This window comes from Panthera uncia, chromosome E1 (assembly GCF_023721935.1).
Source record: "Panthera uncia isolate 11264 chromosome E1, Puncia_PCG_1.0, whole genome shotgun sequence".
Taxonomy (NCBI): Eukaryota; Metazoa; Chordata; class Mammalia; order Carnivora; family Felidae; genus Panthera; species Panthera uncia.
In genome coordinates this window covers 55628772-55645527 of record NC_064814.1, presented here as the reverse complement: position 1 = coordinate 55645527, position 16756 = coordinate 55628772, and the positions used below count along the sequence as shown (strand labels likewise).

General features: G+C 48.6%; 1 protein-coding gene across 17 annotated transcripts in view; it reads left to right on the top strand.

The window, feature by feature from the left end:
* The first annotated feature begins 1461 nt into the window (after window positions 1–1461).
* NDEL1 (nudE neurodevelopment protein 1 like 1) overlaps window positions 1462–16756 on the top strand; it is an 80863-nt gene continuing 65568 nt past the window's right edge. For 6 of the 17 annotated variants that reach the window (XR_007459213.1, XR_007459212.1, XR_007459214.1 and 3 more), the window contains exons 1-2: window positions 3962–5340; window positions 10059–10110. The gene's annotated coding sequence lies outside the window, so the exon portion shown is untranslated. Of the gene's footprint in view, window positions 1504–3959; window positions 5341–10058; window positions 10111–11644; window positions 11763–16221; window positions 16444–16756 lie in introns of those variants that run through there. The other 11 variants (XR_007459210.1, XM_049636969.1, XM_049636962.1 and 8 more) reach the window with 10 other exon arrangements.

Here is a 16756-nt window from a genome sequence, read left to right as displayed (position 1 = left end):
TTTAAAAAAAGAATAAGCTAGGTGGGCACCCTGGGGAGTGGTACATGGGAGGGAGTAATCTTGAAGAAGGTGTCATCATCTGAAAAGAAGGAGTTTTGGGAGGTGAGGACAGAGAGCTGGGAGGAGGGCTGGTCTCCTGATCTGGTGACAAGCCTAAGAATTGCTTTTGAGGGGGATTTGAGCATTACTTCGGGCTCAGCAGGGATCCTTCTGGAAATGGATAGGGTGGGTAGGAGCTAGACTTCCTGGCACATCAAGCTTTGGTTTATTGCCCCATTTCACATCTTTAGGGCTTTCGGGGGTTGTGAGAGAGGCGCTAAGAGGAGCCAAGGCTTACCCTGGTCCTGCCCTCATGTAGGGCTTTGCCACAGCCTCCTGCTCACTGGTGTGGGGTCCTCAGCCCAGGCTCCTGAGTTTGCCTGTGCACTTTAAATACGGTGGTGTTTCCACAGCATCTGGAAGATTCGCGACACTTACGGATTAACTTCTAGCGTTCTGCTGAATGTTCCTGGGGATACAGAGACAGATCTGTGCAGCCTCTACACTCACTGGGTGACCCCGGGGAGGTCACACATCACCCCGGGAAAGGAATGGTCAGTGTAGGGCCTCAGTAGCGATTCTTAAAAATGATGCAGAGGGGCATCTGGGTGGCTCATTCGGTTGAGCATCCGATTCTCGATTTTGGCTCAGGTCATGATACCACGGTTTGCGAGACTGAGCCCCGTGTTGGGCTCTGCGCTGACAGCACAGAGCCCGCTTGGGATGCTCTGTCTCTCTGCCCCTCCCCTGCTCTCTCTCTCTCTGTCTCAAAACAAATACATAAACAATTAAAAAAAAAAAGTGCTTCTCCCATATGGTGCGACTAAATGATACATGAGGCCTGCAGGCAGCATTCAGGGTGAGTCCCCAGACCAGGGGTGGTCTGATCTGGTCCTGATTGAGGAGTGGGGGCAGGTCTGGAGAGGCAGAGAGGAGGAAGGACACCAGCACCCACTGAAGGGACTCCAGGGGGACATACGTGAAGCCCGCTGCACACATGACCTGTGAGGCCAGCCTTGGAATCACCCCCATTTCGTAGATGGGGAAAGTGAGACTCGGACCCTCAAGTCTGACTTCACCCTCTCCCGTGTTCTGTGCGTCTCCCGTCCTTCGTGAGTGCCAGCCTTTCCCCTGCCCTTCCGGTCCCGTCCAAACACGGGGACGGGGGCGTGCATGCGTGTGTAGTGAAAATGGGGAGCCGTGAAAAAGTGTGGCCGAGGAGGTAAGTGAGGCTTGATCTCTCCCCTTCCTCAGAGGCCAGGGAAGGTGGAAGGGTCGCCTCACGTCCAGACGCCAGGCCCCAGCCTTCAGGCCACAACCCACTTCCTGTGCCCGTGTGCCTCTGTCAAAAGGTGATTCTCACACTTCCTGTTGACTTCCGCTTTGTTTCAGCGGGTCCAGCAGACCCCCCCCCGCAGCGTGCTGCTCTTGGTCTGATCGGTGAGCCCTGGGACACAGGACCAGGTACCGTCCTGCTACTGGGAAGGTAGGGCGCACGAGGCGGGGTGGGAGAGTGTGATCGGAGAAGTTCTGGGCCAGGCGAGGGTGGACCCGAGAGACACCAGGGCCGAGGGGTCCTGATGGTCTGCGGACCCTCTTTGTCCATGTTTGGGGGGCGGGGAGCTGTCAAAGGCTGAGGTCAGTATGTGAAGCTGGTTATTTCTCTGGCCGTGACGCGAGAGTTTTGCTTGGGTGGCTTCCTGAAACCACACTGCCTGTCCACGTCTCCCCAAGATCCCTTGATTTGTTTTTCTATTTCCTGGGCTGCCCGGGTAGCTTTTTCCTGGGGTGCAGAGAGAGTTTCCGGGGTTCAGACAGGTTTATCTGGGACTGACTGAGACACGGTCCCTGTGATGCTTAAAAATCACACTGAGCTGACCAAGTTAGGAGATTGCCACGAATCCTGGCTCCTTGTCTCACTCATGGGTAGATTTCTCCGAGCCCATGAGCCTGTTTTCTCGTCTACGGAATGACACGGTGTCTCTATTTTGTGGGATTTCTGTGATGCTGAAGCAGGACGATGATGACGAAAGTGTTTTGTAAACTGTAAGATGATATCCTTCAGGACATGAGGTTACTTTTAGGTCGTTTTTTTTTTTTTAATTTTAAAGTTTATTTATTTATTATGAAAGAGAGTGCAAGCAGGGGAAAGTGAGAGAGAGAGAGAGAGAGAGAGAGAGAGAGAGAGAGAATCCCAAGCAGGCTACATGTTGTCAGCACAGCACAGAGCCCGACTTGGGGCTCAAACCCACGAATCATGGGATCATGACCTGAGCAGAAATCACAAGTCAGACACTTTACCGACTGAGCCACCGAGATGCCCCTACTTTTATTTCATTTTATAAATGGAGCTAGACCTTTTTTTTTTTTTTTAAACTGGTATGATAGTTGCTATAAACCCCAATAATACAGAGAAAGTGAAAGTTTTTGCATGATTCCATCCCCAAAGATGACTATGGACATTTTTGGCGTATAGATTTCTAGACTAAAAAAAATTAAAAAACAATTTTAATGTTTATTCTTGAGAGAAGAGAATGCAAGCAGGGGAGGGGCAGAGAGAGAGGGAGACAAAGAATCCAAAGCTGGCTTCAGGCTGTGAGCTGTCAGTACAGAGCCTGATGCAAGGGCTCAAACCCACAAACCCATGACCTGAGCTGAAGTTGGACACTCAACCAACTGAGCCACCCAGGCACCCCTTTCACACAGTTCTCAATTGAGTTTTTGTTTTTGTTGTTGTTGTTGTTGTTGTTCAGTTATAGGAGTTCTTATATTCTATATTCTGGAAATTAACTAGACTTCTACAATAAATATTTCTTATGTCCAACTCTACTTACTGTCCTTTAACCTTCTCTCCTTTAATAATATCACTTGAGTATCATCTCATGTTAGTTTAAAAAAATTTTTTTTTTTAACATTTATTTAGTTTTGAAAGACAGAGCACTAGAGTCAGGGAGGGGCAGAGAGGGACTGGGAGACACAGAATCTGAAACAGGCTCCAGGCTCTGAGCTGTCAGCACAGAGCCTGATGCTGGGCTCGAACCCACAAGCCACGAGATCATGACTTGAGCCAAATTCGGATGCTCAACCGACTGAGCCACCCAGGTACCCCTCATGTTAGTTTATAAATATCTATCTTGTCTGTCTTTTTTTAATGTTTATTTAATTATTTTGAACGAGTAAGACAGAGTGTGTATGTGGGGAGGGGCAGATAATGAGGGAGAGAGAGAATCCCAGGTAGGTTCTGTGCTGTCAGCACAGAGACTGATGCATGGCTCTATCCCAGGAACCCATGACCTGAGCCGAAATCAGGAGTCAGACACTTAACCACCTGAGCCACCCGGGCGCCCCTCTAGCTTGTCTTTCTTAACAGCCGTGTAGTATTCCAGTGTGTGGACATACCATAATTTATTAACTCAGTCTCTACCAATGGATGTTTAGGCTATTTCCTCTTTATTGGTATAATAAGAAATAATTCTCCAGTAACCACCATTGAGCATACATCTTTGCATATTAGCCCTATTATTTCCTTAGTATAAATTCTTACAAATTGACTGCTGGATGAAAGGTTATGCATATATTTAGTCTTAATTCATTCATCCAAATTCCTCTAATAAATGTCATACTTTTTATTTATTTAAATTTTTTTTATTAAAGTCGCACAATAAAAAAAAAATAGCATTTCCCTGTCTCATCTTCCCACTCCCAAGTTCTCCCTACCAGACATAAACACTAGCAATTATTTTTGTTGTTTCTAAAGTGGTTGTATGGCTGTTCTTTTTTTCTACTGTAGTCATTATTTATTTATTTACTTATTTACTTACGAAAGGTAAGGATACATCACCCTATCTATATCATTGCTCCCACATCTTCCTGGTATGGTTATATCACAAATTTTGGTTAAGTCAGTGTTCAGTTTACATTATAGAAGTATGTTATGCTATAACTCTGTAAGTATTGTTCTCAGAGCTATCTAGTTTATTGTTACTATTTCCTTCCTTTTGTTTAATTTCTCCCCCCTGGAGTTGACGGTTGCTTCAGTTTTTTGTTTTCTTAGTTTTTACGTATGTATCACTGATTCCCCTCCAACAGGGCTTTTACATTTTCTCATTAGGAACAGACACATCAGATCATCTCTGTTGCCATCTTTTTTTAAACTGCATATTTTAATCTCAACCCTCATTTAAAAAAAAAGGTTCTTGTCTTGCTCCTTTTTTGTAGCACCACGTTCTTGTTTTATGGATGTGATGATATCTTTATTTCTCTGAAGATATTAAAGTCTTTCTTTTTTGGGGTTCTGGGGTGTCTCCGTCAGTTAAGCATCCAACTTTGGCTCAGGTCATGATCTCACAGTTGGTGGGTTCAAGCCCCACATTGGGCTCTGTGCTGACAGCTCAGAGCCTGGAACCCGCTTTGAATTCTGTCTCTCCCTCTTTCTCTCTCTGCCACTCTCTCTCTCTCTCTCTCTCAAAAATAAATAAACATTAAAGGTAAGGATAAATTTTCTTTTTCTGTTTTAGCTCTGCTCCCTCCATTGTATCTACTACTCCTGTTTCCTTTGTGTGATTTTGTTCTATCTTTTATATTGGAGGCTTTTTCAAATGTTTGCAGGCTCCTTGTTAAATGTTCATTTTTATGATCAAGGAACTAGAAGCTGATTGGAGGCTCCGTGTGGGTGTGGGGGGAGGGATTGGGTGGAGGATCCTGTTGGCTGTTGGGCCTCTCCCTGAGGCAATCTGGTGGGCAGACCAGGTGCTGTGGTTGGGAGACCTCTCTGGAGCCAGTTGGGTTCTGTTGAGAGAGAGTCTCTGATCTCCTGCCTGGAGGATACAAGCTAGGCTGTAGGCATTCTTGGGGGGCTGTCCGGGGAAGGAAGCTGGGATCTCATCATTCAATATGCAGCCTTTGAAGGATCTGCCCTCCCTCTATCTCCCTTCTCTTTGTGGTATGGTGACTAAGCCTTGCCCTCTGGTCTGGAGCTTCTCTGGTTTAGTTTCTCCAGAGAATAAATGTCCTCCTCCTGCTAGGGTGGGAAAGATAAACACCTTGGCTTATCAATTGCCTGGGCTGTGAAATCAGCCTCTGAGTGTTTTGTAAACACGCTGTACTTTCAACAGATCTTCCTGTTTTTAGCCCCACCCCACACCACCTTCTGACATAAGCTGTCACCTCCAATTCTTGAGCCTGTCGGTAGGACAGAGGCACAACACTGCTTGCTTCTGGTTGGCATTCAGTTTCCAGACTTCTCTGATCCACTCCAACGGCTACCACTCACCAATCTACCTTCCATCTCCCCAGATTCTGGTAACATCTTGGGTCCACCGTTGTCTTCTCTTCTGTGCACTGTCCTGCTGTCCTGGTGGATTTCTGCCTTTTAGGATTCTTGTCCTGTCTTTGTTGTGGTGTTTCAAGAGGAAGTAAAGATACAAGTATTCAATCCATCCTGGTAACTGTGATAGTTATATTTGCACTCTGACCAGTGTTGTACAAGAGCATTGGCTTTCTCATACTTTTTTTTTTTTTTTTTTGAGAGACAGCACACATGAGTGGGGGTGAGGGGAAGAGGGAGACAGAGAGAAAGAATCTTAGCCCCATGTGGGGCTTGATCCCACGACACTGGGATCATGACCTGAGCTGAAATCAAGAGCTAGACATTCAACTGACTGAGCCCACTCAGGCACCCTGGCTTTCTCATACTGTTAGCAGCACTGAGTATTATCATTTATTTTATCTTATTATTATTTTTTTAAACATTTTTTTAAAGTTTATTTTATTTTTGAGAGAGTGAGCGAGTACAAGTTGGGGAGGGGCAGAGAGAGAGGGAGACACAGAATCCGAAGCAGGCTCCGGGCTCCGAGCTGTCAGCACAGAACCTGACACGGGGCTCGAACCCACAAACTGTGAGATCATGACCTGAGCCGAAGTTGGATGCTTCACAGACTGAGCCACCCGGGCTCCCACATTATCATTTCTTTTACAGTTTTCTAATCTGATTAGCAGAAAGTTATATCTCATTGTTATTCTAATTTTTAATGGTATTTTTCCCTTCCTTGGATTAAGAAAGTAATCTGTATTTGCTGTAGAAAATTTGGAAATTACAGGTATGCACAAAAAAGAAAATATAAATCAATTTTTCTATAGCCATGTACTTACAAAAATAAAAGCAGAGTCATCTTAATTTGTAGTCATGCTTTTGACTTACTAATCCTAATTTGTCCTCATATTATGATACGTTGTTCTATGATGTCATCATTAGTGGTAACATGATATTCCATTGTGTGGATATATTTTTATTTTATTTTGGGAGGAATTTTATTTTATTTTATTTTATTTTATTTTATTTTATTTTATTTTAATTTAATTTTATTTTATTTTAGAGACAGAGTGCGCGTTGAGTGGGGGAGAGAGAGAGGGAATCCTAAGCAGGTTCCCTGTTAGCTGTGTGTCCTCGGGCAGGTTGCCCAGCCTTTTTGGTTCTCCACTCTTCCTCCTCATCTCAGGTGGATTTCTTCGTTCTCTCGTGTCTTCAGAGGCTCTATGAATACAGACTTTGTCATGCCTGCCCTGTGATCCGGACAAGTTGCTTAACTTCTCTGAGACTTGGTTTTCTCATCTGTAAAGTGGGGACACGAAGAGCTACTTCACAGAGTTGCTGTGAATGGATGTTTGGCGGGTACTTATCACAGGGCCTGTCCCATACCGAGTATCCAATAAATGAAAGCTATTTTTATTGTTTCTTGCACGCCGATTGTTATGTAATTATATACATCCCATGTATGGGAAGCAATGCTGTCTTCTCTAAAGTGGTTTTTGAGGTCCAGCCTGCAGCTGGGACAGACTCCAGGGAGCGCAGTCCAAGGTCACCACTGGCCACTGACCTCCGTTTTCAGCTCATTCTTCCTCGGCCCTTGGGTGCTGTCCAAATGTGCACCAAGTTAACACGCAGCTGTTTAACACAGATGAATAGGATGCCAGGAATGTTGGTCGACAGGGGAAGCCATAGGACGCTCCACTTTCTAAATATAAAATACCCAGGAGTGTAACCGAAGGGGACCTGAGTATTAGACGATATGAATCACCAATGTGGGAGTGCTATTCAGAAAACGTTGACATGCTTTCAAGTTGTGATTAATGAGCACGGAGACGGGGGAGAGAGGTTGTGGGTGTTGCTGAAATTTTGCTCTTTGCTGCTGTGCGCTCTTGGACAAATCACCCTCTTCTGTAAAGCCAGCAGGCCGGGTTCTATTTTTGTCCCCCGACGGGTGGGCTTTGTACGACTGGTGGCCTGCAAAGTGATGTTATATGGTACAGACACAGACACTTGGTATTTTATCTTATTTTTTTATTTTTAATTTTTTTAATGTTTATTTTTGAGGGAGAGAGAGAAAGAGAGAGAGAGCACAAGCAGGGGAGGGGCAGAGAGGGAGAGGGAGACACAGAAACTGAGGTGGGCTCCAGGCTCTGAGCTGTCAGCACAGAGCCTGCCGCGGGGCTCGAACTCACGAACCGTGAGATCATGACCCGAGCCGAAGTCAGAGAACATGGTTTGTGGCAGCTAGAAAAACAGTGCCCCAAAGCTGTCCACATCCTTAACCTCCAGAGCCCGTGACTGTGTTACCTTCTAGGGCAAAAAGGGCCTTGCAGATGTGGGTAAGGCTTTTGAAAAGGGAGATTATTCTGGGATATCTGGGTGGGTCACACGGAATGGAAAGAGTCCTCAGGAGAGCAAGCCGTGTGTGTGTGTGTGTGTGTGTGTGTGTGTGTGTGTGTGTGTGGCAAAATCAGACAATGTGACACCAGAAACAGCTGCTGGAGGAGACGGTCAAGAGCTCAGAAGTCCTGAGGTCTCTAGAAGGTGGGAGTGGCCAGAGCCCATGCTCCCCTGGAGCCTCCAGCAGGAACCAGCCCCTGTCGACACGTTGACACGTTGATTGCCTCCTGTAGGTCCCATTTTGGGCAAGAACTGTAGGAGAGCACACGCACTTGTGTTGTTTTAAGCCACAGAAAGCTTGTGGTAATTAGTGGCAGCGGCCACAGGAGACGAAAACACCAGACTTTAGATAGTTCTTTCGGCAAGTTCAGGGACTCCCCAGGGCATCGCAAAGGAGCGTGACAAGAATACGACCTGCCCCCACTGACCTAGGAATGACTGTAGGGCAGACTGGCCAGGAGAGGCAGAGACCTCAGGTCCCCCAGAGAGGGTGGTTGGGACCTCCATCCTGACTCTCAGGCACTGACAGCAAGTATCATCCGGTTCAACCTGCTCATTTTACAGAGGAAGAAACTGAGGCTCCGAGAAGGGAAGTAATGAGCAAAATCAAATGTGATGGGGCTGATTTGGCCAAGAGGAATACGTTCCTGAATTCCTAAGGCGGTGGTTGGGAAGGGCTCCAGGCAGAGGCTGACTGGGCTCTCACACCAGGGTGGGGAGCCCTGAGGAGGGGCGGGGCCTCCCCTCTGGCTGGGGGTGGGGGGTGGGTCTTGCCACCCTTTGACCACCTTTTGCATTTGTCTGGGCCTCTTGCTGTCACAGCGCCTCAAAACCCACAAAACCCCCCAAACCCCCCTTTTGTAATTTTCAAAGTGGACATGGGGACCTGTTCCCGTATTATACTGAGTAGGAATCGACAAAGGCTAGTGTGAAATGTCCTCCGAGATCCCATGGACTCAGGTTAGGGTATAACCGTCAACGGTCAGGGTATTGTTCCCCTTTATTGAGACAGTGGCCTCCAGATACGTGAGCTGCAGAAAAGCAATCCTGATAGTCCAAGTTAGCGATAGTTGACCTCCAAGATAGTTCTACCATTCAAAATCCCAAATATCATTACGTTGTCAGTTAACAGGTGTTTCGAAGACATGAAGCTGAAAAGATTGTAGGGTTGAGGGGCGCCTGGGGAGCTCGGTGGGTTAAGCGTCTGACTTTGGCTCAGGTCATGATCTCGTGGTTGGTGGGTTCAAGCCCTGCGTCAGGCTCTAAGCTGACATCTCAGAGCCTGGAGCCTGCTTTGGATTCTGTGCCTCCCTCTCTCTCCGCCCCTCCCCTGCTCATGCTCTGTCTCTTTCTTTCTCAAAAATAAATAAACATTAAAAATTTTTGTTCAAGAAAAGATTGTAGGGTGGAAACTAGACTTCTGCAGAACTTATGTTTACGGGAGGGAACCCCATCAGACGGGGCTAATTAGGGAGCCCTAGCAGAAGAAATTAATTCTTGTGATCTGTGCCACGCAAGTGGGAGCCTTCCTGTTGAAACTTACTCCACGTTGACACTTGTATCTGAGAGAGTGGCTTGGCTTCAAGGCTGGAGTTTAAAAAGGTCCTAAAAGCCACAGACTTAAGAAAATCATTTGCAAGGAATTTCGAGGAAATTATCTTGCTTTGAGTTTGGATGCATTCTTTTTTTTTTTTTTAATAAAAAATATACATTTAATTACTTTTGGTTCAAAAGTACCGAAAAGTGTCTGGGTGGTTCAGTCCGTTAAGTGTCCGACTTCAGCTCAGGTCATGATCTCACAGTTGGTGAGTTCGAGCCCCGCGTGGGGCTGTCAGCGCAGAGCCCTCTGTGGATCCTCTGTCCCCTGCTCTCTCTGCCCCTCCCCTGCTTGTACACACGCTGTTCTACTTGGAATGTGTTTGATTAGGAGCAAGGTGGAAATACGGTATGTGTGTTAGCTGCCTGAATTTTTAAATTTTGTCAACTGCTGCTTGTTACTCTTTTTTTTTTTTATGGTAGAGTTCTTTATCGGAGTTCTAAATGGCAAAACTGCTTCGACAAAAAGGAAGAAAAAAGGGGAAGTGCTCAGCAGCAGAGAGCAATGAAAATATGTTAGAACTTAAGAACATTCGTTGCAAGGTTATTTCTCCATTCAGCAAATGTTGAGTGCCTGCTCCGTGCCAGGTGTCGCCCTAAATGCCACCCTAAATATGAAAACACTGAAAAGTTCTAGCCTATTCGTTTCTTCTCAGTATCTTTCACTACCCTGACATGCTAATGTCTCTTTTCTGTTTCCTTTCTTTTCTGTAAGCTTGTTTCATGACCTGCTCTATTCCTGGAGCCCAGAACAGGACAGGCACTCGGTAAGTATTTGTTGAACGGCCATTCCGTCCCGTCTGGCTAACTTTGACTCACTGGCTTCCCTGGGTATGGGTTTTGGCTGAAATTACCTGGTACAATCAGCACAAGTTGGTAAGAAACACTCCCATTTCCTTAAAGTCCTGTCGTTTCATTAGAATGGTTTGGGAGTGAGCAAAACCAGCGCCACTTTGCCTCTGTAAAGGTATGTGAGCAGGTATTGCTTCTGTCTGGGGACAGTCACACTGTTTATGTAGGTGTGATGTCAACAGCCCTTGGGGTTGCTAGGTGTTACCCAAGCTAGCAATTAAGAGTGTGGTACTATCCTTCTCTGTGTAGGCAGCTGGCGCTCTGGGGTGTGGGTAGTGACACAAAGGGCTGGGTGGGAGCCGGGGCTGACAGTGAAGACAGAGGCTTGGATGGCGGGGGGAGGCTCTGAAGCCAGGAAAACCAGGAGGCTCTAGATGGTTCCAGAATGGGAGGAAGTCCGCCATTCAGGTAGGTTGCTGGGGAAGAAATTGGGGCAGTTCCAAGAGATTCATGGGAGTGTGGCAGGATATCAGGTTCTATTAATGGGGGGGGGGAGGGTGAGGGAGGCTAAGCAAAGACTCTTCAAGCCTCAGTTTACCCCACCCCGGATAAGGACGAGGGCCCTTTCCCTCCAGGCACCAGAGCTGGACTCTGACAGGAAGGCCTGTTTCAACCTCAACCTGAATTGTCCTCTTTCTCACCTGCACGGGGCCACTTCTTAGCAAGCCAGCCCGGAGGCCTGCGGAGGGTGGGGGTCCCTGGAGACATGTGGTCCTCCGGCCGGAAGCAGGCGGCATTCTTAGACACAGTGGAAAGGGAAGGAGCAGCAAGGGAGTTTGGAACCTAAACCATAGCAAAGTCATCATACCCAATCCCTGTCTTTCCGTGGACTCACAGACGCCTGGAGTTTGGAATTTAGGGGACAGAGATTCAGACAGCAGAGCTGAGGTTTGGAAGGCCCGGTGGCTTTGTGTGGTTGGCGAGCACTGTGTGTTCTAGAAGCTACTGAGGATGCAAGAAAGGCAACAAAGGAATTTCCTCTTGTCTTCAAGGTGGTACAGGATTACCTCGGGCTCGGCTGTTCGGGCTCCAGGGTCAAGGACCAACCAGAAGGGAGCATTTTTGAATCAAACGTGAACTGGTTACCATCCCTTATCTTGGGGGAACTTATCTGGTTGAAGGCTGGGCATTCTGCAGACCCCTTAGCAGTCATGCATCCAACCAATTTTTATTTATGTAAAACATTTTTAAAAATTAAGTTTATTTTGAACGGGGAGGGGCACAAAAATCCCAAGCACAGAGGCAGGGCTCAAACTCACGAACCGTGAGATCATGACCTGAGCCTAAATCTAGTGTTGGACCAACCAACTGAACCACCCAGGCGCCCCTCCAACCAATATTTATTGAATGCCCCACTTTAGGCCAGAAAGTAAGATAAACTTCTCTATTCAAGGCATTTGCATATATTATGATGTTTTTATTTTCATATCTCTGTTGCATTTTATATAGCAGCCCTTTATCTTAAGGGCCTTGACAATTTTATGGAGGAAGGCGATCAATCCTGTGACATCAAACCCTATATTCACTCAGGGACCAGCCCCTGCCACACCGCGTCCTCCCACCCTGGGTATGTTTCTTCACAGCACCTGTCGTGATCTGACAGAAATAAATTTGTCTGCTTGCTTATTGTCTGTCTTCCCCATTAGAATAGAAATTCCATGGGGGTGGGGGTGGGGGTGCTTTTTAGAGAGATGTGGTTGAATCCCCAAGGCCTAGAACAGAGCAACCACTACACTCAGAGCTGATGAATGAAAGACTTGCCACCTTCTAGAAAGCTACTCCTCACCTCAAGGTGAGGAGTACATCCAAGAGTATAATTTTTAAATAAAATCCCCTATTATTATTATGGTTATTCTTAATAACCATATTAAGGGGATTGTAGGTACTATAGGCTGGGTTTAAGATTTGGGCTACAGGGGCATGTGGGGGGCTCAGTCGGTTAAGCCTCCAACTTTGGCTCAGGTCATGATCTCGCCATTTCTGAGTTTGAGCCCCGTGTCGGGCTCTGTGCTGACAGCTCAGAGCCTGGAGCCTGCTTCCGATTCTGTGTCTCCCTCTCTCTCTCTGCCCCTCCCCTGCTCATGCTCTCTGTGTGTGTGTGTGTGTCTCTCTCTCTCAAATATAAATAAACATTAAAAAGTTAAAAAGAAGATTTGGGCTACAGAAAAGCCATAATTGCCCACAACTTGGAGTCCAATTCCTTTGTAACCTGACATCACCTAAGTTGAGCCTTTTATACATTAGTGAAGCTTTGTATAATGTATTTTCTTCTCAGAATTTGGGGCATTTTCCAGAATGTGCTGTCGGTCTTGCATTTGGAGTTATAGCCACCAAACTATTGATTCATTCTTTCACTTTTAATTAAAGCACATTGAATTGAGTGTTTGCTAAATGCCTGTTGCTGGAGGATAGTAGGACAATCAATGTTGTCGCTGTGGTCGGTGAGCTTTGGTTCTTTGTGGGGAGCTGAGACACCTCTATGACCAAAAAGCTGTGTTCAGTAAGTCCCCCGCGAACTATGTGAGGTTTTACTTGAACTCAGAGGAAGGAGCATTCATTTTGGGGCTTTAGGTATTCAGGGAAGCCTTCTTGGAGGAGGTGGCATATGAATGAGGCTTCAAAAGGCAGAGAGGAAGGTGGGCTGGCCAAGTCTAGAGAGCATCAGTCACATGCAGGGCAGTGGAAGTCAGTAAAAGCCCAGAGAGGGGTGCCCGGGTGGCTCAGTCAGTTGAGCATCTGACTCTTGATTTCGGCTCGGGTCATGGAGTCGCGGTTTGTGGGATCAAGCCCCGTGTCACACTCTGTGCTGATGGTGTGGAGCCTGTTTGGGATTCTTTCTCCTCCCTCTGCTTCTGTTTCTCTCTCTCTCTCAAAATAAATAAACATTAAAAAAAAAAAAAGGCTCAGAGAGGCAGGGGGCTGTTTGGGGGACATAGTGGAGGGTCTAGGTGAACTGTAGGAAGTAGACAGTAGAAGTGGGTTGGAGTTGCTTTGGGAAGGCCTTGAATGCTAGGCTTTGTACTTGACCACAAAGGCAACAGGATGCTGAAACAAGCTTTGGAGGCAGTGGTGCTCTGTACAAGGAGGGATTTTAGAAAGATGATTCTGATGGGCTGGAACAAGACGAAATTCAAGGGAGAGAAGTCTGGGAAGGGAGGGGGCAGAGACACAGGAGACTCTGCACTGGGGAGATCCAGGGAGAAAATACTGGGAAAATGGATTTGAGGGAGTCTTTTGGGTTTGGTGCCCTCGAGAGTAAAATGGAAGCCGGGGAAGGGGATAATTAAGGGTGATTTGAGGAGGCCTTTGTATCTTAGTAACCAGGAAAGTGAGGATGTCATTGGCAGAAACCTGAAACTCATTTTGAAAATTTCAGCTGGGGCCAAAGGAGGATGTGTTTTGGGGGTGTAGGCAGGAGGTAGAGGAGGTGGTGGGACATCTGGTGGATGTGTCCAGCAGGCCATTAGTAACCAGCTAGCCATCGGGAGTCCCTTGCCCAGCCTGGGTACGGAAAATACCGGCCGCAAAAATATGGAGGGATTCACCTGAATCAAACCTTTGATTTTGAGGTGTCCGCTCACCTGACTCAACAAAGGGCTGCATATACCCCATCTTCTCAGAGTTTTCAAGGCAGGCCTGTGTGCACCGCGTCACCTTTGTGTGTGATGTGGCTGGAGTCCAGCACTCTCATTAGCTAGAGTTGACATTTGTGTCCAAACCTCTCCTGAGGCAACTGGTCAACCCCCACTACCCCGCAGTGGAAATCAGCCTCTGTTTCCCGAGTCTCTGAGTGTGTGGGTGGCAGGGAAGGTGGGGGTGTTTGTGCATCCTCTCAAGGACCGTGATATTGACCCCTTTAGCTCGATCCCAGAGGGACCTTGTACGGGGACCCATGCTTCAGCATCCCCCTACTTGATAGTTTATGAAGGTAGAGACTGGAACAACTTCGCTCATCTTTTTTACCTTCACAAAGCTGATTTTGTAACTTCGTTTGCTTTTAGAGGCTGCTTTCGGTGGTCACTTCTTTATTTTCTCTGGATGGGCATACTGGAAGCAGGGAGCGGGGCAAAAGTCGTTGACTGCTACCTGAGAGAAAGCTCAACAGCACAGAGGAAGGAGATCAGTAAAGGGCTTTGATATTACCCAGAGCCCGGCCAGGAAAAGCCCATTCATTAAGATGGGGCCCATGCACGAGTCCTGACAAACACCAGTGCAGGATCCAGACCGGGTAGGATGGGATGGTGGCCTGCAAGATGACGCCAACATTTTCTGTAGGGCCTGGCCTGCTATTAGGTGACTCAGTGTATTTCCTAGGACTTCAGCCAGGAGGCGGGGCCAAGAGTTGCAGACTTTATTTTTTCCTCTTGGGCTGGGACTGCTCTGTCTTGGCACTAGGTCCACAGGAAGGTCTGCCTGCTTAATTAGCTCTTTGCCTGTGACCTCATCGGTCAGAGCACAGCTTCAGCCAGGGAAGCAGAGCCCCAGACCCTGAGAGAGCTTCCGCAGTGTCCCAGGTCACCGGGCTTGGACAAAGACCTGCGTGGGTTTAAACTCTACTTTAAACCCTCAGTTTTGCAGCATAGACACTCAAGGTAATAATTCCAGCCTCACAAGCTGCTTGGGTGGACGGAGGGAGGGAATTGATGTAAAGCACTTAGCACAGTGCTTCAGCCCAATAAACAGCAGACCCCCTAGTTGAGTGGCAGTGTAATCGGGGTAACAGTGTGGTTTCTGGAATTAAACAATCCAGATCAGTTGGGTTTGGATCTCGAGTCCTCTTTTTTTTTTTTTTTTTCCTAGTTGACTGACCTTGGGCAACTTTGCTTTTGCTGAGTCTCTGTTTCCTCATTTGTAAAGTGGGAATACTAACAGTACCTATGTCGCAGGGTCATTGGGAGGAGTATGCAAATCAACATTTTGCATAATTATCAGTATATACACATGGCACAATGAAGGTGAACGACTCTTACAGCCAATAACCCTGAAGCTTTCCGAGCCTAGCTCAGGGTACTAACCTTAACCCATTAATCTCTTCTCCAATATTTATTATTTGGACACCTCTTACAATCCATTTTGCATTGTTCCAGTTTATGTCCATTTCCCCCCCCCCCCCAAACACAGCTGGACTTCCCAGACTCACCTTGCCTTTGCCTCGAGGCCTTTCACATCATTATTGTGTCCAAAAAGCCCCAGGATCCTATCCCAGCAGTACTGACATCAGAGAGATAATTACACTGCACATTATACAGTAAAGGTTCCTAGAGTTGTTTTCGAAACAGCTCTGTTCAAGTTTCCACTCCCCAAGCGGTTGCTCATCCTCATTTCTCCCCTTTCTGAGCCGAGTGCCCCCCTCAACCCTCTTCCCTCGCGAGTCCCCTAGGATTCCATTCTTCAGGGGCTCCAGAGGCATAAACACACAAACAAAACGACACTTAGATACGTAAAATATATGTGGATGTATTTGTATTCCCCTCAAAGAATCCATTCATTTATTCAGCAAGTATATTTGAGTGCCCACTCTGTCTGGGACCAAGCCACCTGTTGGGATGAGAAAGACAGGAGGGTCTAGCTCTCCTGGAACTTCACAATCTGCCGGAGGAAGACAAACACGGGTGTACAATTTCGGTGTGGGTGGGGGGGGGGGAGTGCCGTAAAAGCTACACAGGTCTTAGTGGGAAGGACGAGGGGGACGGGAATACCCCTGTTAATCTGCTAGGTGGTCGGGGGTCGGCGGGTGGGGTCGGTGGTGAAATCTGAGCCGAGAGGCATCTTACAAATGAGCGCTCTACAAGACACTTGAAGGACCTTGGTAGCTGAAAGGCCGGGAGGCAGGAAGGTCTCACCCCTGCGGGCGTCACTTCCCCGAACCTCACCGTGTTCTCGGGGGAACCGCGGCGCCGCGGGGTCACCTGTGCGGAGGCCCTCTTTCCCCCGCCCCCACCAGCCTGACGTCAGCGCGCGCGGCCCGGCCCGCCCCCTCCTCGTGACGCCGTCCCCGCCGCAGCCCCGCCCCGGTCGTCCGCGCCCTGGCGCGCATGCTCCGGGCCCCGCCCCGTGCGTCACAGAATGGCCTCGGCCCGCCGGGCGGCCCCTGACGTGTCGGGGAGGAGCCGGGCGCCGAGGTGCGCGGAGTGGAGCTCTGGGTTGCGGAGGGGAGCGGAGCTGAGCGGCTGGGCGGGCCTGGCCAGGCCAGCGGAGCGGAGACGTCGGTCGAGCGGCGGCGAACATGCGCTTTTGACACATTGGAGGTGAGCCGGCGGTGCGGGGCCGCTCCCGAGGGGGCCGGGCCGGGTGGCGGCGGCGGCGCCGAGGCCTGTCCCCTGGGGTGGGGGTGTGGGGGGGGGGGAAGCCTGCCCGGCCCACGGGCCGGCTGTGAGGCCCCGCCGGGCCGGGCCCGGGCTCTGGGGGCGGCCAGTCCGGGGCAACTGTTCCAACCGCTCCAACTGCCCCCTGCCCGCCCTGGTCCGAGGTGCGGCCCCCCGAGGGCGGCCTGTGGGGCTGGGGTGAGGGGTGCGCGGACGCAGGCCGGGACGTGGGGCCGGGGCCGGGGCGCTGGTGGCG